Genomic DNA, 26,738 nt, shown 5'->3' on the forward strand with positions numbered 1-26,738 from the left:
GTACTCGCACATATTTACTCGAATCTCGCCCTAACTGCCGCTTCTGCGGCGAAAAATCTACTTTGGGTCACTTAATCTGGGAATGTAAAGCGAATCCTACACCTCAAGATCTCATGATTGCTCCCTCAACTGACGCTTGGTTTTCTCTGAAGGCCAGCGACGACGGAGGCACACAAGTCAAGGCCTTCGATTAGGCCTATGCTGTTCGATACCTGCATGGTCCGGACCTCACCTACTGAACACCACTCTACTCTTTCATTCAGTGAAGTTTTACTCACTCACTCACTCACACTCACTCACTCACTCACACTCACTCACACTCACTCACTCACTCACACTCACTCACTCACTCACTCTCATTCACTCATTCACTCACTCACTCACTCACTCACTCTCATTCACTCACTCACTCATTCACTCACTCACTCACTCACTCACTTTCACTCACTCACTCATTCACTCACTCACTCACCTACTCACTTACTCATTCACTCACTCACTCACTCACTCATTCACTCACTCACTCATTCGCTCACTCACTCACTCACTCATTCACTCACTCATTCACTCACTCACTCACTCATTCACTCACTCACTCACTCACTCACTCACTCATTCACTCACTCACTCACTCATTCACTCACTCATTCACTCACTCACTCACTCACTCATTCACTCACTCATTCACTCATTCACTCACTCACTCATTCACTCACTCACTCACTCACTCATTCACTCACTCACTCACTCATTCAATCACTCACTCACTCACTCATTCACTCATTCACTCACTCATTCACTCACTCACTCACTCATTCACTCACTCACTCATTCACTCACTCACTCACTCACTCACTCACTCACTCATTCATTCACTCACTCATTCACTCACTCACTCACTCACTCATTCACTCACTCATTCACTCACTCACTCACTCATTCATTCACTCACTCATTCACTCACTCATTCACTCACTCACTCACTCATTCGCTCACTCACTCACTCACTCACTCACTCACTCACTCACTCACTCACTCACTCGGAGAGCATGAAAAGTACAGTAACTGTCTCACTTTTCGGTAGACACCTCAGCCGCGCCATGGGGGAGCGGAGGAAGGTGTGAGTGAAAGAATGGAAATAGAAAGATGGTTTGGTTTGGTTTATGGGGTTTAATGTCCCAAAGCAACTAAGGCTATGAGGGACGCCGTAGTGGAGGGCTCCGGAAATTTCGACCACCTGGTGTCCTTTAACGTGCGCTGACATCGCACAGTACACGGGCCTCTAGAATTTCGCCTCCATAGAAATAGAAAGGGGCTGTAGGGGAGTGCTCCAGAACACCTGTAATTTCAACCACCTGAGGATCTTTCACATGCCGCGGCCGGGATCGAACCCGCGTCTTTCGCTTTCGGGTCAGCAGCCACTGAGTCACCTCGGCGGATATATATATATATATATATATATATATATATATATATATATATATATATATATATATATATATATATATATATATATAATGGGCAACGGCTTTCTACTTGGGGCCTGTAACAGCGATTCGAATGCGTTTTTGTTCCTCTATCGCAGATCACTAGGCTTCTTCGAAGGTAGCGCGCTCTAAATCCCAAGGTCGCGGAGCGAATCCCGACCGCCGCGGCCGCGTTTAGATAGAGGCAAAATACAAAATGCATTAAACACTCACAGGTGGTCTAAATTTATTCGGAATTCCCCACTACAGCGTCCCTCGCCGCGCACATGTCGCTTCGCGACTGAACTCCACTTACCGTATATACACCGATTTCATTTGCGTGCTCGCGGGATGGAGCTGACGGGAAGGGAAGTTAATATGTGAAACAGGAGGTGAGTGGAAAGAAGAACGGTTTCAATAAAGCTGTGCTAGTTTCCTGCCACAGAACTAACGAAAAATAGCGACAGGAAGTTATAGCCACGAAAAAAAAAATGTCAGCGACTCCACGTCTCGGGACAAACACGAAATAAAAAACGATTAATTAAAAGAGCGGCATGTGCAAAGATAGCGGGCGATGGCCTGCCACACGCACAAAGTCCCCCGTAGATATGCACAACTGGCTTTGAGCAAATGTATAGGTAGAATCAGTATAAAGGAAATGGTTTGCGCTCAAGAGCCAATTCATTTTTTACTTCTGCATCGAGCACGGAAATGCTTTATGTTTTATGGTGGTTTAACGTCCTAAAGCGGCTCAGGCTATGAGAGACGGGTCCGTAGTGAAGGGCTCCTGAAATTTCCACCACCTGAGGTTCTTTAAAGGGCAACTGCAGCACTTTTTCGAGAATTACGCGACATTCAAGGATACAGATCTTTATATGCTGTAGGTAAAGCATGCCAAGTGTTTTTTCACTAGCATTTAAAATAGTGACGTAATCGACGATTGAATTTTGCGCTTCTCCTCAATGCACCGGAGAAGTGCAGGGAAACTCAGCGTGACGTCATGGAAGGTATGATTTCAAATTACCACTGTCGTCAGCCACACCCTGCCCTGACGCGTTAGACGCTGCCAAACAACTCTCGGCAGGGTTCGCCTTCGGTGGCGTTGGTTTTTTTTCCTTCAAAGCACGCGTTTGTGCGTTGTAAATGTACCCATACCTTCGATGACGTCATCATGCGCCCCCCACTTGGCGTTGTGCGCTGCGGAGAAGCTGGAATGGCGTCCGGATTTTAATCGGCGATTACTTCACTATTTCAAGTGCTAGCCCAAAAAGACTTCGCATGCTTTACCTGCAGGTTTCACACATTCGACCCTCTTAAACTCGTTGATTTCTAAAACCTATGCAGTTTCCCTTTAACGTGCGCTGGCATCGCACAGTACACGGGCCTCTAGAATTTCGCCTCCATCGTAATTCGACCGCCGCGGCCAGGATCGAACCCGCGTCTTTCGGGTTAGCTGCCGAGCACCATAACCACTATGCCACCGCGGCGGCAAAATGTGTTACTAAAGGAATATTTTCCCCCTTTAAATGCATTAATAAAGGGCAACTTTAGGGCTTCTCCTGACGGTCACATATAAAAATTAAACGTCCACTGTGGGTTCTTCTCTTCGTCCTCATTTTTTTCCGAAATGATTGGCAGCCGTGTGGAGTTTTGTTTCTAGGGGGAAAAAAAAATTATAGTTTGCCGTTTTCGAGACCTCAGTTGAGGCGATTTCTGCGGGCAACACTGCGTTCGTGATGTCAGAAACGTTACCTGCTCTTCGGTACGCCTTCTTTGCTTGTTCAACAAATATTTCAAGGAGTGCATGTTACAAAATAAGAAAGACTAAAAAAGAAATCACTCGTGATATTTTCTGAGGAAGCCGAATTCCCTTGCTGTTGACAGGCCACTGCTAGAATCAGCGTGTTTGGCGATAGTTTACGTGTTAAGTAAATATTTACACTATTGTAAGTGATATGAAATAATTTGTTTGCGCCAGTTAGTGCTTCAAACGTTGACGCTGCTAGAGCTTCCAAAATCCGGAGTGCTTTCTAATCGCATGTTGCAATAGCGACTGGCAACAACACAAGGCTAAGCGTAAGATTAAGGTGATTTAAAATGTGATTAAAACCGTTCTTGAAGGAGAATCTTTATATTTTCTAAGCCCTGTGAGCACCTATGATTAGTACTGAAGCGGCATGCCAAGATTCGTCCCAGTTGGAAAATCCGCCGAAGAGGTGCAATTGGCCAACGTCATGCACGTAGGGTCAAGTATGTTGGCATAGTCGTCCTTCTTGCTGTGTGATGTGCACTCGGCTGTAAATTAGGTGTTCACACGGAACACGGCATAGCCAGTGAGCCTAATATGTTTTTAACCAGATTTAGACGGTGGAAACTGACATACTTTACTCCAGTCTAGAGTGCGACATCGTTGCCTAGCCGATTGACGAATACACACAATGCAGGTGCCTTTATTGCGCACGTAAATAACTCTAACCTCCCTGCCTTCCCCCCCCCCCCCCCCCTCCCAATAATTCGTCTCTCGCTACCGCTACACGTACACAATGAAAGATTGCATTGTGTAGCATTTCAGCTCAATAGTATGCACAGTCGTGATTAATATGAGAGGGATCAAGGTTTGAGTATTCATCTATTGATTACTCCATAATTATGCGCCACAAAAGTTTTTAACCCGATAGCCTTAATTAAGGACACCGTGTCGCAGAACAGACGGTGTAGCCTTTGCCCGTGAGCGGAAAATCCGCGCAAAATATAGGTGCCAGGGGGGCCACCGTGGTCACGTGACCTTGTGACGACATCACAACGTGCACACCGGATTGTGAGGGATTCATGAGTGTTAAAACCAGAATGGCCAATTCTATGCCCATTAGCTCTATCGCGTCATATACTTAAAGGGGCCCAGAAACACAATCTTAGTTAACTGTTTTGCCTGTTGATTGCATACAGTGAGTTATAATGGTGCTATTAGCGTCGGTAACACCGCGTATATTCCGTTTTTTAATATTTTAATGTCCTCCCAAAAACAACTTCATGGCTCTGATGGTGTCCCCACACAGTGGCGGGTTTTTAGCAGCGGATATGACATCACCTGGCGCGAGCTTGATGACCGGACAAACAGTAAATATACTGCAAATTGTGTGAATAAATGGAGAAACATTTTGTCACCTGTCTGCGTTTTATATTATATCAACAAATACAATTTGTTTGTCTTAGATAAAAGCCCTGCAAGGCAAGTAAAATAAAAATACACCACCAGGGGCGCTCTGGCATGGAAACAACGCTGCCAGTCTCACAGAGAGCAGGCAACCATGGAGTACAAACTTCCGCGACGTGCTCTGGCTGGCTGTTTTGATTGGTTGCGCCACGTGCCGTCATTGGGAGAGCGAAATAGGAGTGGGAAGCCCCGCCAAAATGGAGTTGAGGGCAGCGTTTTGTTTGCTTGTATTTTGAAATTTCTTCACTGAATAACTCCCGTTTCTGTGCATCGATTCCTGTAATTCTTTTTAAGTCAGCATCTGTGTGACATAAAGAACCCACCTGAAGTATAGCCGGTATTCCCCCAGGCAGTGTTTCGCAGCCCCTTTAAGGCGGAACTCGAGTGTCCCTTCCAGTGTTTCTTTTATCTGACCAATCTTCCTCTTGGTATATGATATCCGAAAGTCATTCTCAAATTTAGCGGAGATATAACCCGAAAATTCGCAGTTTTGTGCAAAAAGTTTGTTCCGTCTCCCCACTGCAGATGAACGCGCAGAAAGAAGGCTTGCGAGCAGAGGAGAAACGCGCTCTTTTAAACGCACGTACATTCAATGATCACGCAGCTGTGTAGATGCGTCATTGCACGGTTGGTAGCTGCGCGTTGCCCCCTCTCTTTGCCCCCCCTCTCTCAATGCGACGGTCGAGTGCGCACATGCAGCCTTGGCTTTGTTTCTGATGTGCCGCAAGGCTTGAACGTGCATGTTGCGCTTTGCACGGGGGGGGGGGGGGGGGGGGGGGGGCGTCGTCGCAAACAGCCGGTACTGGACTAGCACACTAAGATGCGCCGTGTCCGCAGCGAGATGAGACGTTACGAACGAGTCATTAAGAGGACTGACGTTAAGAGGTGACACATTATGAGGCCAGACATTAAGAGGTGACACATTAAGAGGCAACATATTACGAAGCGAGACGTTACGGGACAAGACGTTGCGATACAAGACATTACGAGACGAGACTTTCGGAGGCGAGGTATTGCCACATGACACAGTAGGAGACGAGACGTTAGCAGGCGAGACAGTACGAGACCAGCCATTACCAGACGCGGTATTAGGTGAATACTCCTTACGAGACGAGACGTCAGGAGACGAAACATTACGGAAAGAGACATTAGGAGATGGCACATTACGAAATGATATATTGCGAGTTTTGAACTTACAAGATGTAGGGGGGGTAAAGCGCAGAAAGGGGGTTGGGCTACCCTTCGTGGTGTTGCGGAGATTACGTGCTCAAGAGATATACAATTAAAGATCCGATCACTGCTTCAAAGCGTTAAAATATTTTTGTTGTTCTAAGCACACTTATCTTTAAAATGTAGAAATACTTTCTGAAGCTTAAGGTTTACGGCAGTAGCGGCCATCATGATGTCGTTTTAAATCACGTGACCTGGAAATAATGTTGTAACCACGTTAGCTTATGCCTTCTGCTTCTTAATCATCGTCAACAGAGCCACTAAAGGCCAGACGATCCCATCTTACCATGAACAAAAAACCTGGAGGGAATTGTATACAGAGTCCTTTCAAGTCACGTTGGAGGCACTTAAAACCAAACTTTATTTTGTGGTCTAGCACTTGTGCTGAAGATTATTCAGGGGCTCGGCAGCTTTAATACTAGCTTAAAACACAGCCGGAACTAAGAGTGGGCGAACAGGCAAAATTTAGTGCCACAGGCTTCAGCAATTTGGCTGGTTGACTGAGTTAGTTTCTTTTTTAGTCATGGGGCTCCTCTGTCCCCGCCGCTTGTCATGTTTTCCACGAACTTTAAGCCTTCATAACTCCACTTCACGAACGTACCAAACAAGTATCAAGCACGTAAGTGTGCTTGCAGTTCCGGAACTTTCGCATTAATTCAACAGAGTCCTTTTGGCTGTTCTTTTTTTTTTTTTCACTCCTGCCTGCCACAACGCGTTGACCGCAACTGGTCGGTGTTGAGCAACGCAGCAGAGTTGAGTAACGACTGCGCCGGAGCGTTAAAGTTGCGGGACGTATGGCGTATCCTTTTCAACTGTTCGGTGCGCTTAGAAGCTGAAATGAAAGCCATTCCTCAGGCCGCGTGGGTGGCTTATCTCAACCCCACGTGGTATTTACCTCTCTTGGGATATACCGCATCCGTTTGGCGCAAGCAAACAAGAAAGGAAGCAAGGCACTGACTCCACAAGAGCTGTCTCGCAACTGCCTGGCAAGCTGCGAGATAGCGCTTGCGGCGTCCTTTCGTCTGTTTGCTCTGTTCTTCTCGACGATGCAATACCAACTACAGTCAAACCCCGATATAACGAAACGTTATATAGCGAAGTAATGGATATAACAAAGGAATGACGATTCTCCTTGGAAGCTCAGTCAACGCGGTCTATAACGAATCTTCTGCCATAACGAAGCTATCGCCAGGCCCCTATACAAGCTTTCCATGCCTGGTGCTCGGCTTCTTTGGGCTGAAATGCTTGGGAAATGGGTCTTTGGCCCAACCTTGAGTAGAAGAAAAAACCTTGTGCCACGGCACTGTTTGGCCACAGTTGCCCTTGCTCCATAAAAATTCATCGCCATCATCACCATCATCCCTTCAACTTGGTTATAACGAGGTTGAACTGTATAGTTCAGCTGTCCGTATCCGAGGTGTTCATGCGCCATTTTGTGGTACGGTGCGCAGCTTCAGCAGTGCAAACCGGAGCAGATGACGATAAGCCGATTAGATATGCTTGCAGTCTTTCGCCGTGCTACATGCACCACAAAATGGCCGCCACTGTGACGTCAGTGCATAATCCTTACTGCGTTTGTTGTCGCTCTGAGGTCACGTATGTCATCCATCCTTAAGCCCTAGTAGTTGGTGAACGAGAATGATGCCAGGAAATTTCCGAGGCTACGGAAATAGCTGCCCGAAACTCCAGCAACTCAACCACCTATCGAAGTCGGTCTCAAGCCTAGGCTTCTGGTAGGCCAGTGATGAACTTTGGTGCCTCTCCTTTTTACAACACAAGTTTTACTTAGGTGTGCCCCTACCAACAGTTGAACAGCGTTGAGAAATCGGCTCGCGATTTGCTGGTGGAAGCTGCAGTACAGGGTGTAGTGCATAGCACATAACTTCCACTTCAATGTCAGCACAAATTGTAATACAGTGAAGGCGTTTTTTTTTTTGTGAGCAGCCGCCTTCCACGCTAAAACACTGCGCTTGGGCCGTACGTCGTAGAAACCCTCTTTAGAGCTTGGCCCGAAGCAGAGTTGCAGTCGCATTCCTGCCCGGTGCTCTTCACGTGTACCCAGCGATCACGCCTGTCCGCGTGGCTCTCGTTTCGAAGTCGGCAGTGCGTATGTGCCGTTTCTAATCTGATGCCTGTGGCACCGGCCTGCACTCTTGACGCGTTGCGAAAACTTAAAATATAGCCTCGCTTTACTCTCTGCTGGTGAGCTCATCTGGAACGCAGATGTTCCTGCTTCGCGGGCTGGCAATCTAAGCGCGACACGTATCCCACCACTCTGGCTGCGAGATAATTTTTCACCGACAAGCGAAAGGGAAGACCCCCGGTGGTTTTCATTCTGACGATGGGGGGCTGACGCGAACGAACGTGCTTTGCAGCTGTGTCGTTGCCGGCATGCCTCTCCGTTTGCCACTCAAGTCGAGGCCTGTTTATCGGCCAAGTCGAGTCATTTCAGAGCAGAGTAAGGGTAGATCCGGCCTGCGCTTGTATGATCACGGTTAGCAGGTTTCTTTGGATAGAGTTAATTGGAGGGATGTGGGAGAGGCTTCTGTCCCGCAGCGGGCATAGTTAGGCTGACCATGATGAGTGGGTTTAATGTGCCACTGGAACAGCTTGGGATCAAGGCGGAAAGCTGGGCTAGTTGGTGTGTCATCATTAATTAAAACACTAGCCATACAAGGAGACAGAACGAGCGCTAATTAGCGCTCGATTAGAGCTCGCCCTGTCTCTTTCTATGTCTGTTGCCTTGTTTTATGCGCTAGTCTTTTAATTAATGAGAACAGCTTGGGGCTATGAGGTGCACGGTAGCTGAGAGCTCCGGATTACTTTGGACACTCGGGACTCGTCAACGTGCACCGACATGTCCATACAGCACAGTTTTTTTTTTCATCTCACTTCCATCGGAATGCGGAAGGTGTAGCAGGAATCGAACCCGCTACCTTGGGCTCAGAGCCGAGCGCTATCGCTGCAGTGGCGCGTAAGTCACGCATGCAGAGAAAGAAATAAACATTAAAAGGGAGCAACAGCTGCGACGTGCATGGTGGATGCGCTTGTGTAGTTTCACTGCATCTGAACACTTATTTCCCCATCAGCAATTATTTTTACTCGAAGTTTGTTTCTTGTCTGTGCGTATTGTTTGACGTGATCCGGTATATGTCCGTCAAGCGTAAAAGCATTATTTGCCGCCAGTTCGAACCTCTGCTGTAAAGCGTACTCAATAACCTTTTTTTTTCGCTTTTTCTCGTCTCTCTGTGGCCACAATAGATCAGACGAACCTCTTCACTTCTAACTTCATTCCTGCTTATCTCAGCTTTCTGTCCCTCTTTGTCGTTCTCCGGTGCAGAGTGGACAACACAATCAGCTTCTTGCTAACTTTCCAGGATTGCTGTTACAGGTTCCCCCTCTCTCTAAGTGAAATGACAGAACACACGCGCACACACACGCAAACGCGCGCACGCACGCACGCACGCACGCACGCACGCACACACACACACACACACACGCACGCACGCACACACACGCACGCACGCACACACACACACACACACTTGTGGCACGTTGGTTGTTAAAGATGAAGAAGATATATGGCTGAGCGCATTGGGTTCCAGCTTGCACGAATAGTGCGCTCCAGCCGTGAATAATGAGCTCAAGAAAATAAACAGGGTCTGCAAAACGTGGACCCACCTGCCGATATGGAAATAATCTAATGAACCGCCTATTGTTCGGGCCAACGCGACGAATGTCCGACTCCCCGTTTCTCGTTGAACATGCGGGCACGCCACTTTTATTTAAAAGTTCTCGAGTGACCGGCTCCAGCTGATTTGTGCTGATTCTGACACTCCAAAGCCCTGACAGGGTGTAAGGCCCAGAATTCTCCCCTCTCTCTCAAGCTTTAGGGCTATGGATAGCCCCGATACGCAGCTCGGATCATGCGCACCGGTCACAGACTTATTCACGCGTTTATTTTATACAGACAACGCAAAACAAAATGAAAGAGGTTTGATGGCGGAGCCTCATTAGCCAACGTTTCGACAAGAGGAGGACTTGGCTAAGCAGACTGAGGCTATCCCCTACGCCTTGATCACTTTGCTTTGTGATGTCAGTAATCCCGTCATCCTGCCTTTTCTCTACCATGGACCCCTATATTCTGCAGAAGTTGTTCCGTACGGTGCACCATCTGACGGAACACCTAACCCAGCAATAATTACCTCTCAGATTTGACACGATGTCATGCAGATTAATATTTTCCTTCAATGCACGCTCGCTTAACGCGTCATATATTGGAATTTGTGAATGTATATCACTTGCTGCTCCAGTAAACGGGAATCAGTATTTTTTCTTAGAGGTTGTACAGCATAGCATCTAACTGGATGTCCTGCACTGACTACGGGCCATTTATGATTTCGACTGCTCCAGACTAAACATTTCCGTCAAGAGACGTCCATTACTTATCGGCCTCTTGTTCCAGTGCAGTAGAATACATATTGCTGGTATATGTTCTTGCGTAGCAGCAAAATACGAATGACTTGGTGACTTCAGCGATCGTGAAAGAACGAAATAATACCTAGCTTTCCAAGCGGCAGCTCTCCGTCACGTGACACTGCCAGTGTCGTTGTCTTCTCCCAAAATGCTTGCATGGTACCTAGGTAAGGGGCGCCGATGATTTCAGATTCCTGACGAGTTCCGAATTCGACACGATTTAAATACACCTATATTCCCTATCTAGGGATCTTGGGACTGTGGGCCCGCCAGACAGAGCCACACGATTTTCGTGGGTGTGCTTCTGTCATGTATATTTGCTAATATACGGAATAAACTACTCCTGTAGAACTCTCCGCGAGCCCCTCCAGATCTTCCCAGCTAAACAGTATACATATACGAGCCGAGGCCTGCGGACTTCAACATTGGAGTCAGCGTATCACCATCGTACGTCTTTCTACCAGGTCTGAAGGCTTCTTCTGCGCTTCAGTGCCTTTAAATTGGCAAATTTATGGGTGAAAAGCTTTTAGTAGATATCTTTAAATATAGGTATATTTTCAAATACTACATATTTTATTCCTCTATAGCCTGTGAATTGATTTCAATACATCTAGTGCTGCTTTTTCGAATCGAATAATTGGGGGTTCCACTTCCTAACTCTTCCGACGGCGGGAAATTCCTTGCCTGATCACGTGAGAACCGTTGGCGATCATTTTTTTTTTTTCATTTTCTTCAAGAGAGACCTGGCGAGCTTCAGAGAGTACTGCGCTGTTCTACGGGAATTCGGCCAAAAACTATTGTAACGATATTTTCCAGATACGGCCGCCGCAATAGCTGAGTGGTTAGAGCGCTCGGCTGCTGGACCGAAAGACGCGGGCTCGATCCCGGCCGCGGCGGTCGAATTTCGGTGGAAGCGAAATTCTACAGGCCCGTGTACTGTGCGATGTCAGTGCACGTTGAAGAACCCCAGGTGGTCGAAATTTCCGGAGCCCTCCACTACGGCGTCCCTCATAGCCTGAGTCGCTTTGGGACGTTAAACTACACTAAACCCAAACCTTTTCCAGATTCAGTCTTTCGTCGCATCCTTAGCGCGTTATAGCCGCTAAATCGCCGTCGGCCTCATGAGCGTGTTCTGTAGTAAGAAATGCTTTCCGCGGCTTGGGCATCAAAGGCGCGGAGCGCGCCAACTAAGGCCTCGCAACCCACCGCACAGCAGGCACTGACAGCGCACATGCTCTTCTCGGTAAAAAGCGATCCGAAGCAGCAGCAGCAGCAGCTGCAGAGACATCCTGGCGTATACGCACTACCTGATTATCCCGGCACATCTCGCCACCCATGTGGCGCCTGCACCCATCATCCACTCAATATGCGCACAGTATATACGGGTACACATAGGATAGAATCTGCCTGTTCGAAACGGATGCCGCGGTTCCGGCGTTACAGGGGGAAAAAAAAAAAAAAAAGAAACTGACGAGACCGCAGGTGCCTCTTCCAGCTCTAGAACAGGCTGCTTTTACAGGGCGTCTCAGGTAATTTGAACCAAGGATTTTTAAAAGTAGCGCTCCGGAGTTGCGTGAAAACAACCACATATTGTGTCCCGCCTTGGGCCACTCCTCGGAGAATTTCCTTTTAAATTCAGCTTAATTAGTTAATCATTAGTAAGGTGTGGGTGAGGGCTAGCTAGTGATCCATAGTAAACGTAAAGCGCGGCAAACACAGGGACGCAAGAAAGACGCTTGTCCGTCGTCTTTCTATACGTCCTTGTGTTTTCCACGCTCTACGTTTGCTTAGTTAATTAGTTAAGATTAATTGTGTAAAATTTGTAATATTCACTTTGAGGTCACACGCGTTTCGTTAAGCTGTAGAAGGGAGGGGTTACGAAACCACCAATCCAGTTTTTGTAGCAACGTATCTTCTACGTAGTCCTTCTATTGTGAAAGCAATACTACTTGCACTTTCACGCCGTTGCCGTGCCGCGGCCGGTGACCACCATCGTGCTGCGGCGGTGACCACCATTGACCTTCATTTCACCTTGATTGCATTAGATTGGATTACATTACATTACATTGGACTGGATTACATTAGATTACATTGGATTGGATCGGAGTGGATTGGATTGGATTGGATTGCATTGGATTACATTGCATTACAATATATTACATTACATTAGATTACATTACATTAGAGTGGATTGGATTGGAATAGATTGCATTAGATTGCATGGGATTGGATTGGATGGGATTGGATTGGATTGTATAACCGATGCATCACCACAAGTCTAACCACAAGTACCCCCACCAGCTACACTACCAGCTGTACCATGGCGTACGTACGGATATTGCTTTCGCAATTACCGGGCTTAACCAAGCTAACCACAGCGAATTTTTTTTCCCGGCATTTTAAAGAAGCCCGCCAAGTGTGAAAAAAAAGAAAAGAAAAAGCGAACAAGTGATTGCGCTGTTGCGCTATCGTATTGTAGCGCCGCCAGGCGCATTCTGAACGAACGAAGTGTGCATACTCACAGCCTCAAAGTGCGCGGCTGACGCCGCTCTCAGCACAGGCTTGAGCGTCAACACATTTTTCCTGAACACGGAAAGCGCGCGCCGTGGTCAGCGAGAAGTGGTAGGCAGACCGCCGACCACCAATTCAGAGCGGGGTTGTAATTGAGCCACCGCAAAGACAAATGAAAAAAGGAAGAAAAAGCAGGGAAATCGCGTATATCAAGGTGGCTTCCCCTTTTTTATTTTTATGATTTTCCATTTTTTATTTTGTATTTCCCGGGCTTCCTTTAATTTATTCCATTTATTTTCCATCAAAGATGGGGGAGGCGAGGCAAAAAGCTGCGATAGCAGCTTGACAAGTCCTCGTCCCCTACAAAGCAGCAGCAGTACACGCCGACAACCCGACACATCTTACATCGAAGAAAACAGAAAAAAAATAAGAGAAACAAAAACAGATATATATGATAAAGTATAGAATGTACTGCTCGTACAATAAAAAAAAGAAAAGAAATGTACGACTTGCACACACCAAAAGCATACACTTGTTAACAAATTGATAAGAAAGGTATGTACACTGAACGCAGTTCTTTTATGCGAAAAAAAAAGTGAATACAAGTTCCTACGTAGGAGGAAGATTAGATACTAATATCAAACAAGGAAGCATTGAACTCTGTAAGTACACTGTAAAGAAAAATTAATGGTAAAAAGGACCGCACAAATGTAATAAAGCAACATAAAGGCGACATTGGTTGATAGTTCGTAACAAAGAAAGCATTCACAAATGTATGCATTCATGACAACTGAATTAGGCAAAGCTTAAGTATAAGTAAAAAATATACAGAACACACAAAGGTAACAAAAAAGAAAAAAAAATGGTGCATTACAAGAATAAAGATTTCAGTTCATGTGGCTTAAGATCAAGAATATCAATGTTATCCTTTAGGTATGTGTTTAGTATATTAGGAATTCGATATTTTAGTGTCTGAAATCCATAATTAGTCCGGAAGGAATGCACTTTCCAAAACTCGAGATTGCGTGTGGGTAAATGCCGGGGAAAAAAGAGACCACGAAGGAGATAAGGTGCTACAAAAGCTGAATCGGTTCTTTCTGAACCCCTCTATAACTTATTGCTTTACGAAACATACGTGACCTCAAAATTAATATTAGAAATTTCGCATAATCAGTCTCAGCTAATTAACTAATTAAGCGAGATTTAAAAATACTCCGAGGGAGGCCACGCGACGGGAAACAACTAGCACTTGGTTTCACCCAGTTTTTTTTTTTTTTTTAAATCCTTGGTTCGAATTAAGTGAAACATCCTGTTTAGCGGTGTAGGTACATCCGGAAAAGTCTGCCCGCACGGCGCGCAGCTTGCCACAAAATCCCGTTAAATAAACCAAACGAACAAAAAAAAGATAAAGCGTTATCCTCGCAACGTAAGAGAGACCTCGACTTCATCCTGCAGTTCGTGCATACACACGGTGCACATCCTGCATAAAAAAAAAATAAAGCAAGAAGGAGAGGAATGAGTAAATTCCCTGCACTAAGCAGCAGCTCTTTTTCCATGAACATGCTGCTCTGCGTAGCGAAGCGCGCCTGCTTTGTAATAAGATAACAAATATACAAGATAAATAGCTAGAGCTCGTCACAAAGGCGGCATATACAGTCGTCTATAGCTGTGAGACTTGGCCTGAAAGTGCCGAGACCACTCGAGAGTGCATACGCTCGACGAACCGCGCACCAAGGCTTGATCTCTCCCTTGCATCGCCCCCTCAAGGCTGTGCGCAGTCGGGCGCACATCGTCGGAATAGCCTCCCTCACACCGTTATGCAGCCGTCCGTGTAGCTGCGTTTTCGACTACTGACGTCAAGCTAGGTGAATATTATTGCCTTCCTCGTGTAGGCCCGTGGACGAAGCCCTGACGTGTACAGGTTAGCCCTTATAACCAATGACTGTACCATTACTATGAACGACATGCGCTGTTCCTTTTTATTTTTAGGCTATATAGTTTTCCCGTGGACAAGTAACGAGGAGTCCCGGACCGCATTTTGATAGCCAGTGCAGAAATAACAGCGAAAATGGTTACTGTGTGCAAACTGAGCTGTTTAATATGTCATATTTCAGCTGCCTGTGTACGTCTTTCGTCCCATGAAGCGACCGTTTTGCTCCTTAAACTCATATTCGTATAGTATAACAGATGTAAAATGGTTATTTCGTGCAAAGTGAGCATACACTATATTCTAGTCGCTATAGTTAGCAGTTCGCTATATGATATTGCAGCTACCTGTATGCATCTCTCATTCCATGAAGACATCTCTCGTTCCATGAAGCGAGCGTTTTTTCCCTTAAACTCATCTTCGCATAGTAGAACGGATGGAACATGGTTACTGTATGCAAACTGAGATGTGTACTATATCACATTGCTCCTGCTTGTATACACCTTTCTTTCCTCTAAGCGACCGTTATGTCCCTTAAACTCATCTTCGTATAGTATAACGCATGGAAAACGGTTATTGTGTGCAAAGTGGGCACTTCGTTATATCATTGCAGCCACCTGTATAGATCTCTCGTTCTATGAAGCGACCGTTTTGTCCCTTAAACTCATCTTCGTATAGTATAACGGATGGAAAATGGTTATTGGGCTCAAACTGGCTGTTTTTTATATCACATTGCAACTGCCTGTATACATCTCTCGTTCCGTGAAGCGCCGCCCGTTTCGTACCAACCACTCACCTTCGCACAGAATAACAGATGGAAGTGCATGGTTACCCAGAACTCGACTAGTTTCTCTCTCATTGCGAAAACGGCTGTTTTTTCCCCCGAACAACTATCCGGTTTGTGTATGGAGATATGTGCCAGTGCGCTGAATAATCTCGGCCACTTTGTAGCTGCCTCACTCCGCGCGCTAAGCGAGCTAACATGGGACTTAGAGCGTGAGTCTTCATTCCGCTTTACAACGTACCCGAGCCTACCTCTCCTTTTCTCGTCACGCGACGTAGGTGAGATTGTTCCTTTTTTCTTCTTCCAGATGTCTTTCGCCATGTTTCTTGCGCGTTTCCTCTGAGTGTAGTCACTCTGGTGACGACACCGCCTGTGATGCAATTGCATGCACTTTCCTTCTTCGAGCGTGAATATAGAAAACTGCGACTCTCGGAGATTACAAGGATGCCTCGTACGTCCTCTTTGCCGGTACTCCCTTCGTGAAAGTAACAATAACAATGGCAGCAGTTATTACGTATTCAAATCTGACTGTAGATCTGTCTCTGGACGCTTGACTCCAGTGTATTTGAATGCTTGTACAGAGGAATCGCGTTAACTCGAATTTCCTGTTTATGCGAACTGACGGTTTGGACCCACGTGCACCAAAAAAAGTGGTAGGGTTTTAGCGTAGCTGAACCGAGTAGACGTGTGAAAGCACGTGTTCAGCCTGGTTGGCTCGTGGTTCTGCTTTGCTCGGTCGTCGGCACCTCTGGCGACGATATGACGCTCAGGCGTTTAGCTCTAATCTGATCTGTTCGCGCCGAAGATGGGCGTTGATGAAGACGATGACGTGCAGTGCACAACGCGAGAATGTGTTGCAATTTAATACGATGCGTAATCCGCTACGGCGACAGCATAGTGCTCTCCTGCAGTGGCCAGCGAAGCTGATCTGTTCGCGCCGCGGCGGGTTCGAATCCAAGTCATCATCATCACCATCATCATCATAATCAGCCTGACTACGCCCACTGCAGGGCAAAGGCCTCTCCCATGTCTCTCCAATTAACCCTGTCCTTTGCCAGCTGCGACCACCGTATCCCCGCAAACTTTTTAATTTCATCCGCCCACTTAACTTTCTGCCGCCCCCTGCTACTCTCGCCTTCTCTTAGAATCCACTCCGTTACCCCTTAAGGACCAGCGGTTATCTTGCCTTCGCATTACATGCCCTGCACAAGCCCACTTCTTCCTCTTGATTTCGACTAGGATGTCCTTGACCCGCGTTTGTTCCCTCGCCCACTCCGCCCTCTTCCGATCTCTTAACGTTGCACCTATCATTTTTCTTTCCATAGCTCGCTGCGTTCTCCTTAACTTAAGCTGAACCCTCTTTGTTAGCGTCCACGTTTCTGCCCAGTCGAGGCAGTATTATTGTTTTTTTATTTATCGTATAGGAGGTATTCACTGAGGCCGCGCTACCAGACGGCGCGAGCATCGTCGCGGCAAGCGCGCCATGTTTGCGGTCGTTTCAGGCCAGCTCGCGCAGTGTCACGGTGCGCCGTGAGGTCCCCGCCCTGAACTGTTAGTGATCCGTAACATATTTGAACGTTGTTGAATACATCAGCGACCACTTATATTTGTGGAGCGCGTATTGTGCATGAAGTTTGCAGCAGAATTCTTCTGCGCCATGTCTCAACTCGGCAGCAAAACTGGCTGGCTGCGCTGCACGCAAGAATGTACACGACTTGCAGCTTTTAATATCAGTTGGTAACTGTCAGCTAGTCATGCCGGGCACATCGTGGATAAACAGCACGGTTAAATGCCAAAATTCCAAAACTGCCGCCGCAGAAATTGATAATTCAAGCGCCTGCAGTCCGCGAACTGCTGACGCTTCTCAGACGGTACTACTAACAACTGAAAGTTTATTTGAAAAAACACAGATTAGTTGTTAGTAGCGCTTGTCCTTGTCTTCCTTCTCTGTTTCTTGTTCCTAGTCGCAGCGCTGGTGAAATTTTAAAGATGTACCAACTAGCTCAAACCACCGTTTTGCTCTCGGACGGTCTTTCAGCAGAAAGGCAAAGCGTCATAGCTGCCTTATTTACACAACAGATCGGTCAAACAAATACTGTCATGCGCTCGCAGCACGAACGGCAGACACAGCGAGAATGTTTTGCAGTTTTGATTGTAGCTACGTAGCGCTGCTTCGTATGCACAAGACGTCTAGCGCTTTCGCAGCAACGCAGTGTGCAGCAATTCCGCTAGATTCAGTAGTAACACGTCACTTTCAGCAGATAGAGATGACAAGTTAAGCTACAGCTGAGTGAACAGTCCCTTCGAATTACTCACCTATTCAACAACGGCACTTCGGCCGTCGGCACCGCGGACGTCGCACCCTCAGCACGGCTCTTGGACTCACCCGCTTGTCAAGTAATTGCACCCTCTCATAGGTTTATATCCTTTAATTCCTTGGCCTGCCAGCAAACTTAAGCCGTGCACAAAGTGGGCCTCGATACCGGTGAATTCAACGCGCGGCAGCAGTCCTGTACGTCTCACACTGCGCCGGCGCCTCCGCTTTCTTACGGGCCGACCTTTTCACAAAGTGGAACCTTTCGAGCGTGGCCGCTCTTATCTGCTTCGCGCAGTTCCCGGAACACCCTCTCAGTAACGCGGTGTTGCGGGTCGGACAGAAATTATCTGCGGCGAGACGCGAAATACACTCACATTTCGCCCAACACCAGCTATTTTAAACGCTGCGGCTGGCTGCGGCGGACGCGCGCGCGGCCACCAACATGGCGAATGCCGCGCCGGCCGCTAGCGCCCCTTGCGGATGACGTCATGTGAATACCTCCCAAGGTAGATGTACTATGGTAGCGTAGGCTCCATAGAAGCCCATACGTTCAAAACATGGCGGCTTGTGGTGCGCAGCCAGCGCCGTCTTCGAAATGCGTGGACAACTAAAAACTGACGTCATAATTAAAACAAAAACGCGACGTCGAAGTCACGTGTTTTAGTGACGTCATGTACGTGACGTCAGCGTCAGGTGCTGCTTGGCGGGAAAAATAAACTGCTGAACGCCGCGACGCTTCAGCGCGACACCCGACACGAGAACGAAGAAAGAAGACACGAGTGCCGACCACCAACGCTATTTTTAGGTAGTCAGTTCTCGTTGTGCCTTTTTCCTTCGTCCTCACCTCAGGTGTCGCGCTGAATGTCGCAGGTGTCGCGCTGAAGCGATGAAATGTGACGCCGCCAGACAGGTTATCGCTCGCACATCGTGCAACCGCACACCTCTTTTTTGCGTACGGGGGCGCCATGGGGGCAAAAGCGACAGAACCGCACCCAATGGAACGAAACTAAACAGAAGCGCTGGCAAAAGGCAAAAGCGGAAACTGTACACGAACGATGCACACCAAGAACTCGAGCAACAAGCAACGAGGAAAAAGTAGGGCTAGCAGAATCGAGTTTCAAACAAAAGCAAGCAGAATGGTCAAAAGATATGACCAGGGTATTACATCAGAGCACCGTCAACCTTGGCATCGTCCCGCTGCCATTGCCGCTACTCTGAGCGAACGCTGTCATAAATTTTTACTAAGCAAGCGCTATACTTTCTAACAAAATGCACACAACTAAAACATTTTAAAAAGGAATCACTGCAATTGTTTTTGAATGCTTTTGAAACACAAAATATGTCCTAATTATTTTCCTCTTCTAGTCGTGTTTGTCCACTCATTTCATTTTGGCGCTTTAGTTCCACCCCTAATTTGATGTCGCTAGCACTTGGCTCTGGACCGCATTCGAGCTCCGGCTTCGCGACCTATTTCAATTGACCTTGTACGGATGGATGGATGGATGGATGGATAGGAGCGCCCCCTTTGAAACGGGGTGGTGGCAATTGCCACCATGCTCAGCTTTTCTTTATTATTTTTTTTGTTTACTGTGTTGGCAATTCTCATTAAGATTCTCCATCAACTTTGCCTACGGTTTCCTACTATTCTAACCTTATGCCACATCTCTGCTTTTCAACCACCAATCCTCCAATCGCTTTTTGCTGACTTCCACTGCAAATTTATTTACATGACCATTGTTATCTTTAAACCCTAGGGCCTCAGAAAGAGTGACTGTGCCTGCATCGACATCCGGATGGATACCATCACATTTGATTATGAGGTGTTCAATTGTTTCCACAGATCTACCACACACTGCACATGTGTCATCTTCTTCGTTAAATTTCTTTTTGTAGCTGCGCGTTCTAAGACACCCTGATCTAGCTTCAAAAAGTAGGGCACTGCCTCTTGAGTTATCATAGAAAAATTCTTTCCTGATCTGCCTTTTCCAGAATCGATATAGTTCTACACTATGTTTCTTTTCCATTGAATTCATCCAATTTTTAACTTCCGCGTATTTAACCTGTCGTTTAATGCTCTTTCTTTCTCCGTCCTCATGACCGGCATACTTACTGGTTAGTTTTCTAGTTCTTTTCCGCCACTGTGAGTCAACGTTCTTTCTGTATAAATATTTAAATACCTTAGCTGCCCATCTGTTATCGTCCAATTTCCTCAGGCGTTCTTCATATAGTATTTTACTCTTAGCTTCCCGTGCCTCAAACGATGCCCAGCCCATATCCCCTTGTACTGCCTCGTTTGTGGTTTTGCCGTGGGCACCTAGTGCTAATCTTCCAACAGCTCTCTGATTTACGTCTAATCTCGACTGAACTTCTGCCCTTAAGCACAGAACCGCATTGCCGAAAGTAAGTCCCGGCACCATTATTCCTTTCCAAATACCTCTTAGTACTTCATATTTGTTGTACCCCCATAATGCCCTATGTTTCATTATCCCGGCGTCTCTTCGTCCTTTTGCCCTAAGAGCCTGTTCATGCTTTTCCGTGTATATCTGCCCTTCGTTTAGCCATATCCCGAGGTATTTGTATTCGGCCACTTTGGGTATTTCGTGGCCTTGTATTGTAAGCACCTGATCAGTTGTATCGTTAAAAATCATCACACCTGATTTAGTTGCACTAAAACTGAATCCTAGAGCGTCTCCTTCGTCTCCACAGCAATTAACCAAAGTTTGTAAATCTTCCTGGCTATCTGCTAACAGTACAATATCGTCCGCATACATTAAACCCGGGAGTCGCTGCTCAACTACATTTCCGCCTAATCTGTACGATAGATTATAACCCAGATTACTTTCTTCTAGCCTTCTTTCCATATTTATCACGTAAAGCATGAACAGCAGCGGTGATAGAGGGCAACCTTGCCTTAATCCTTTGTGCACCCCTACAGTTGTGGTACTTTTTTTCCCTTCCCATGTAATTTCAACTTCATTATCTCGGTAGATTTCCTGTAGAAAATCAATTACCTCATCACCAATACCTAAATCTTTCAATATGCTCCACAGGAGTTCCCTGTTCACGTTATCGTATGCACCGCTTATGTCTAGAAAGGCTATAAACAGAGGTCTATTTTCCGCCTTAGCTATTTCTATGCATTGGGTAAGCACGAACAGGCTATCATCTAACCGCCTACCCCTTCTGAACCCATTCTGAAGTTCTCCGAGTATCCTATTCCCTTCTACCCATGACTGCATTTTTAATTTCACCGCCTGCATTGCCAGCCTGTACATAACAGATGTTATCGTAATCGGACGGAAGGATTTTATGTTCATCTTATCTCCTTTCCCTTTATAAATCAAATTCATTTTACTCTGTCTCCAGCTGTGCGGAATTTGCTGATTTGTTATGACTGCCTCCAATGCTTTTATCAGCGCGTCCTTGCTTCTTGGGCCAAGTTCATTAATCAGCTTAATTGGAATTTCGTCTATCCCTGCGGATGTGGTTTTAGGAATATTCGCTTCCGCCTTTTCCCAGTTAAGACTAGTCAGTTCTAAGCTGTTCTCTTTTGTGCTGTCCTGTGTTGCCGCCTCACTTGGGGAGATTACCCCATTGGCGTCGCTAAAAGACGCAGCTATAAATGACGTAATGTAGTCCACAGCATCGTCTCCCTCCAAACATTTTCCCTCAGCATCTATAATCTGTTCCTGCTTTCTTTGATTTGTTTTTCCCAACCAGCTTATATGGTTCCAGAATTTTCTTGGCCCCCCTTTATTTGCCTCGCGAACTTCAGCCAGCCATTTATCAGAGGACTGCTTTATTTTAGCCTGGACTAGGACCTGAACTTGCTGTTTCTTTTGTCGATAAGATTCCCATTTTTTTCCTATTTCCTCTACAGATAACTGCGTTCTCTTTGCTTCTCTGTGTTCCCTTGAAGCCACCCGTCGTTGTTCGATGGCCTCCTTAATTTCCATATTCCACCAGCTTCGTGGCTTCCTCTTTCCTCTCCAGCGGTTAACTCCTTTCACTTGTTTCATTTTTGTAGCGATGAGCAGTTCCAACTGATTATAATCCCAATTTTCCATGTGGCGTTTCTCAATTATTTCTTCTATATCGGCTGATATTAGCGCTATTTGTTCATCATTTAATTTTGCGTTGTCTTTTGGACTTCGTTGCATTTCTCTTTTGACTAGGGCTCCCAACTGTAGACTAATACGTTTATGATCACTTCCTAGGCTGTCCTTTCCCTCTTCGTCTATTTCCATTATTGCGAGCTTGCTATAGATGCCCTGCGACATTAGACAGTAGTCAATGGTTGTTTGCCTGTTACGGGATTCCCACGTGATTTGTCCCTCACATTTAGTTTCTCTATTGACAATAACTAAGTTGTGCCGCTCACACAAGTCTAGCATTAACTTCCCGTTACAATCTGTGTATCCATCCAGATCCTCGATGTGGCCGTTCATGTCTCCAAGCAAAATAATATCGACACCGTCTCCAATCTGCTTTATATCGTCATTGAGGCACTTAACTAGATCCTTGTTTTCTTGCCTGCATTTGTCCCCGGTCCCTAAATAAACTACCCCTAGCCATGTCCTTTTGCCAGCAATTGTACCTGATACCCAGACATGTTCTTTGCAAGTTGATTTTATTCTTTGCCAATTTGTTCCTTGATGTATCAGCATACCTACTCCTCCTCCCTTCTTCTCCGTTGTTGTTCTGTTGCACCCTTCCCAGACATAGCCATCGATGAAAGGTGGATCTTCTAGATCCCTCAGATGTGTCTCGCATAGAGCGTACACACCTACTGCTTCGTCCTTTAACTGCTGTTCTATTTCTAGCCATTTCGCTCTCTTTCTACCCCCTTGCATGTTTATGTAACTGATCCTGGCGTTAAATTCCTGGCGTACCTTATGCAAAATTGCTGCCATCTATCGGAGAAAAGAAGAACCAGCAGAAATCCGCCATGTTGGAGGATGACTGAAGCTCGTTCCGCCTCTGCTCTCTGGATTTAGGCGTGCCCTGCGTTAGCTTCCTTACTGCTGTGCTGGCTCGAAAATATTATTTCCTGTCACTTGAGCCTGTAAACATGACTGAATGGTCAGTCGACCTGTTTCTGCTGCCCAAGTTTCCAAGCGACTTCGCAGACACTTACTACGCGTCCAGAACACTTTCCGAACGCCACTGGGTACGGAGATAGAAGTTTTTCACGGAGTCCTACGTCAGTTTGCCGACGCTGAACACCAAGAAATGTACGAAGCAAGTGTAATTTTCGTTTACGGCTAAAAATGTGCGCATTTCAGTCTAGTTTGAGTCAGTTTTTATTTGGTTGGATACTTTTTGCGAACGGGCATGCCGCTTGAATTGCTGATGTTGTGGTAGCGTTTTCTGTGTGTTGCGTCGACACCGAAAGCGAACGATAGTGAACTTCACGCTCATGTTGGCAGTGTCGAAAAAAGTGGCCTGTCAACATGCGACGCTTTTCATTTTCCTTGAAAAGTTCATACAGCATTTGTTTGTTTGCCCTAGTGCTCTAGCGCCCAGAGCCCCTAGTTTGCCCTAGTGCCCTAGACAGAGAAAGAAAACACGTTATTATTATTACCAGGCACATAGACCCCTAGGTCCTCGCACGACCCCACTACACAACTGTTTACCATTCTTGGACTATCGCCATCAAAAACACGTAGCCCGTGAATGCAGCAGTGTCTGTGGCTTTACCACGACGAGCAAGCAGTTGTGCACTGAGATTTTTGGAGTATTCTACACGCGTTATGCATTCCCGCGCGCTACTAGTTGGAACTATGGTACCGCTTGAGCGGCTTCCCTTACAGTCCTTTCTTTTCTTTTTACACAACGCACGGTTTCGGGGAAACCGGTCGGTTAAGTGAAATCGCTACATGCAATGATGCAATCAAGCCGTCGCTCCACAATATAGGCACCTTTCCCTGGTCTAACAGAAACAATTGACTGACTTGCAGAGCACAAACGTTTCGTGCCACGGGCACTTGACCCTTGCTGGTGTTTCCGTCGAAACAAATATTCGCACTAAAAACTAACGAGTGTAACCGCTGCGGCGGATAACGCTAGGAGCGATGGTTCTGACAAAGCGCGACCCGTACCACTGAACAGCTGATCACGATTACTCTCTTGTGAGGCCGATAATCGCAGCACTTCACGGGCAATCGCAGGAGAAAAACTACTTTTGTGTGATATTTTCTTCGTGCCTACAAAGCTTATTTCTAATTTCATTTGCTACATGGCGATAACGAAATGCGTTTCGCGACGTCTCGACATGTAGCGACGGTACTGCAACATTTGTATCGCCGATGTCGGGGATATCGCAGTCCAAAAATAGAAATGCGCTCAAATCAAGCGCTCTTGCCTTTTTTCCCTGGGCGTCTTTGTGACCCTTCTGCGTACAGCAAGACACTAAGCAATATGTGGGCATACTGAGGACGGTGAAACTCGAGCGTGCGCGACGAGCGTGTACCAGTACGTGCTGTGAATCCGGCGCCTATCCTCCAACATGGCGGATCGCGCGCGGCGACCGCTAGATGGCAGTACATTTCGCATAAGGTCTATAAGCCAGGGCAGCTGCCCTGCTCCGAGTCTACGGAAAAGTGAGGGAAGCGCGCTTCGTGGACGCTGCTGATTATCAAGACGATCGACGGTACGCCGTCGCGGTCGTCGACACTGCCGGAACGCTTGCCATTCTCCGCCAGCGTAAAGTCCCTACGCGCCGAAGTGGCCGAGGAATCAGCCATCGCACTCGCCATATCTGATCACGATTGCGGGGTCGTTGTCAGCGACTTGCGCACGGCCGTAAAGAATTACGTTAAGGGGAGAATATCCGTGGAAGCCTGCCGAATAATCACGAATCTGAAACGCTCATCGGACAACAAGGTTGAGATAGTTTGGTTCCCCGCACCCATGGGGAACCGCACCTCTCCGCACCTCACCAACCTCAAAGAGGTCGCGAGCCCCGCCACACGGCCCCGAAGCCAGTCAGGTTGATAGCTTGCAAGTTTTCAACGAGATCTTCACGTACTATTAGCCTCTAAACGTGTGCAGCTACAGCACAAGGTACGGAATAATTACTATTGTTTCTCCTCTTTGTGCTTGTCTTAATGGTCAGTAATAAAGAGCGGAAAACGCGAGAGGAACAAGGCGCGAAAACAGGGATTCACGGATGCTCTACCAGTTCGCCCTAAAGGCCGGTTCACATGCAAGCGACTGAGCGATTGAGCGGCGCGTCGCAGCGAAAATTTCCAACTTGTTGAAACCTTGCTGCTCGTCGCAGCGACGACTCAAAACAGGTTTTTCCGCCGCGGCGACAGGATTCGCTAGCATTTTCGCTGGCATGTGAAACAGGCTTAACCGTTATGCGCTTGTTGGTATTAAAACGAATAGCAATTCCGCGCCTAATGGTAGGATTCGTGCACTTTGAACTGGCAGAGTTCTTTCGAGTTAACCCATTCTTAAACGAAGTGCCCTGCTTGTTTCTTCCTCTGATTGGTGGATTTTTGAGCACGCCAAACCAACACTGCAGGCTATGAAAGTAAAGGGGTTCGGTGAAGTCTCGGTACACGGGCCGTTTTTTTGTTTCTTTTTTCATTTCTCCCCGATCGAAATGCGGCCGCCGCGGCCGGGATTCGCTCCCGCGTCCTTGGCCGGGCTCAGCGGCCGGACGCCATCTGCCTATCTCTCTGCCTGTCTGTCCCTGTCCCAATCTCGCCGCGTACGCCTAGCCCGCTCCTCTCATCGGAGCCGCGTCTGTGCAGTGCACACACACGCGCATAGAGACGTGCACGGCACACGTACACACGCTGAGACGGCTACGCTGTTTCTACGAGGATCTGTCCTCTCTCGGCCTGCTTTGCTGTCTCCGCCGCCGGTGCCAGTGGGCGTGCCTTGCGCCATCCGGAGCCAGCCGAGCGCGCGGGCGGCCCGCTATCTGGAATTCCTTCCGCTCCCCGCAAGAAGAGGGGCATGGCTGGAGTGGGTGGTTGTCACCGGATGTCGGCGCCGCCGCCACTCCGTTGAAAGAAGGCAGAAGGAAGGAGATGCACTTCGTTCGCTGATTAGGCTTAGCGCGAAAGTGTTGCACGGACTTGCATGCGAGCGCGCGTTGTGTGTATGGTGCACGTGTGCATGACATGCCTGTGCGCGCGTGCGCATGGCGCGGGTGCGGTTACTGCAATCGGCGGCGCTAAAGCGCAGGCATGCGTGCCACGATGTAGGCAGCGATAGGCAGATCTGCGTGTGCCGGGCGTGTTAAAGCGGCTCGGTGCGAAAACGCGACGCGACCCGACGACACGCGGCGCAGCGGAACGCGACGTTCGTTGTTTTTGTCCGTTACTCGCAGCTTTGGCTGGGTGGTTACGGTGTTCGCCTGCTGCGTTACAGAGTCGAGAGGTCGAAACCCGGCCGCGGACGCCGTGTTTCTATAAAAGCGAAGCGCAAAAGACGTACGTATATGTGCTGTGCGATATCTGTGCACGTTAAATAATCCGCTGGCGGTTGAAATTAACCCGGGGCCTGTTGGGACTTGGTTAGCGATATGGACGCCGCCGGCTTGGCGTCGCGCGCGAGGAAACGAAGATGCGGTGATGTGGGAAGACGAATAGCTTTACATGCAAAAGGTTACATCTTGCGCGTTTTGGACAAGAGAGTGGTGCTTTCTATAAGTAGAGCCAAAGTTCCCCAGGTCCTCCCACATCTTCCCTATGCTATCACCTCAGATTACCTAGCCGTGGGAGAGGGTCACGAGGACCGCCGAGGCTCAAAGGGCAGATTGACGCGGGTTTGTTTACGGGCCGCATCGCCGTTCG

At 47.4% G+C, this 26,738-nt stretch overlaps 1 protein-coding gene across 3 annotated transcripts in view; it reads left to right on the forward strand.

The window, feature by feature from the left end:
- The window catches only part of LOC149335378 (galactose-3-O-sulfotransferase 2-like), an 87,073-nt gene that overhangs the window by 14,268 nt on the left and 46,067 nt on the right, over positions 1 to 26,738 (forward strand). The window contains exon 1 of one of the 3 annotated variants that reach the window (XM_089552075.1): positions 14,598 to 14,762. The exons of the other annotated variants lie outside the window; for them this stretch is intronic. The gene's annotated coding sequence lies outside the window, so the exon portion shown is untranslated. Of the gene's footprint in view, positions 1 to 14,597; positions 14,763 to 26,738 lie in introns of those variants that run through there. 3 annotated transcript variants of the gene reach the window in all.

This window comes from Amblyomma mixtum, chromosome 7 (assembly GCF_055824585.1).
Source record: "Amblyomma mixtum isolate Tamu chromosome 7, ASM5582458v1, whole genome shotgun sequence".
Classification (NCBI taxonomy): Eukaryota; Metazoa; Arthropoda; class Arachnida; order Ixodida; family Ixodidae; genus Amblyomma; species Amblyomma mixtum.